We start from the raw sequence: 2116 nt of genomic DNA, 5'->3' as shown, positions 1-2116 counted from the left end.
ATTTCTGTGAATTTTAAATAAATTTTCCCTGGTTGTTTTAGGGTTTCTCCTCCCAGCTGAACGTGGCACCATTTTGGGGCATTTCTGTGAATTTTAAATAAATTTTCCCTGGTTGTTTTAGGGTTTCTCCTCCCAGTTGAACGTGTCATCATTTTGGGGCATTTCTGTGAGTTTTTAGGAATTTTTCCATGGTTGTTTTGGGGTTTTTCTTCCCAGCTGAGGGTGGCACCATTTTGGGGCATTTCTTTGGGTTTTAAATAAATTTCTCCCTGGTTTTATTGGGATGTCTCTGCCCAGCTGAACGTGGCACCATTTTGGGGTATTTCCTTGGGTTTTAAATAAATTTCTCCCTGGTTGTTTTAGGGTTTCTCCTCCCAGCTGAGGGTGGCACCATTTTGGGACATTTCTGTGAATTTTAAATAAATTTTCCATGGTTGTTTTAGGGTTTCTCTGCCCAGCTGAGTGTGGCACCATTTTGGGGCATTTCTGTGAGTTTTAAATAAATTTCTCCCTGTTTTTTCGGGATGTCTCTGCCCAGCTCTTTCGAGGCATTTCCCAACATCTCTGCCCAATTTGGGCTGGTTTTATCTGATTTTTTGGGGTCATTTCCCTCTCTGCCCAGCTGAGTGTGGCACCATTTTGGGGCATTTCTGTGAGTTTTAAATAAATTTCTCCCTGTTTTTTCGGGATGTCTCTGCCCAGCTCTTTCGAGGCATTTCCCAACATCTCTGCCCAATTTGGGCTGGTTTTATCTGATTTTTTGGGGTCATTTCCCTGCTTTTGGGGTGTCTTGCCGTGATGGCTCCGGGCTGTCTCTGCCCTCCCAGTTTGTGCCGTTTCTTCGCCTTCACCCCACGATTTCAGGGCATTCCTCACCCTTTTTGTGCATTTCTCTCATTTTGGGGCATTTCTCTGCATTTTTGTTACATTTCTCTGTGGTTTTGGTGCATTTCTCTGCGTTTTTGGTGCATTCATCTGCGTTTTTTGTGCATTTCTCTGCCCTTTTGTTGCATTTCTCTGCCTTTTTGTGACATTCCGCTGCCATTTTGGGGCATTTTCCTGCATTTTTGGTGCATTTCTCTGTGGTTTCTTGTGCATTTCTCTCATTTTGTGCATTTCTCTCATTTTGGGGCATTTCTCTGCATTTTTGTTACATTTCTCTGTGGTTTTGGTGCATTTCTCTGCGTTTTTGGTGCATTCATCTGCGTTTTTTGTGCATTTCTCTGCCCTTTTGTTGCATTTCTCTGCCTTTTTGTGACATTCCGCTGCCATTTTGGGGCATTTTCCTGCATTTTTGGTGCATTTCTCTGTGGTTTCTTGTGCATTTCTCTCATTTTGTGCATTTCTCTCATTTTGGGGCATTTCTCTGCATTTTTGTTATATTTCTCTGCCCTTTTGGTGCATTTCTCTGCCCGTTTGGGGCATTTCTCTCCCCTTTTGGTGCGTTCCGCTGCCATTTTGGGGCATTTCTCTGCCTTTTGGGGGCATTTCTCTGCCCTTTTTGGGGCATTTCTCTGCGTTTTGGGGCATTTCTCTGCCCTTTTGGGGGCATTTCTCTCATTTTTTGCGCATTTTTCTGCTCTTTTTGGGGCATTTCTCTGTGTTTTTTGTGCATTTCTCTGCCCTTTTGTTGCATTTCTCTGCCCTTTTGGGGCATTCTGCTGCCATTTTGGGGCATTTCTCTGTGTTTTGTTGCATTTCTCTGTGTTTTGTTGCATTTCTCTGTGTTTTGTTGCATTTCTCTGTGTTTTGTTGCATTTCTCTTCCCTTTTGGTGCATTCCTCTGTATTTTTGGTGCATTTTTCTGCATTTTGTTGCATTCCTCTGCGTTTTTTGTGCATTTCTCTGCCCGTTTGTTGCATTTCTCTCCCCTTTTGGTGCATTCCGCTGCCATTTTGGGGCATTTCTCTGCATTTTGTTGCATTTCTCTGCATTTTGTTGCATTTCTCTGCATTTTGTTGCATTTCTCTGCAGGTTTTTGTGCATTTCTCTCATTTTTGGTGCATTTCTCTCATTTTGGGGCATTTCTCTGCCTTTTTGTGACATTTCTCTGCCTTTTTGGTGCATTTCTCTGCGGGTTTTTTTTGTATTTCTCTCATTTTGGGGCATTTCGTTC

The sequence above is a fragment of the Passer montanus genome, unplaced genomic scaffold (assembly GCF_014805655.1).
Source record: "Passer montanus isolate IOZ18808 unplaced genomic scaffold, ASM1480565v1 scaffold1134, whole genome shotgun sequence".
NCBI lineage: Eukaryota > Metazoa > Chordata > Aves > Passeriformes > Passeridae > Passer > Passer montanus.
Note: the sequence above shows the minus strand (reverse complement) of the source record.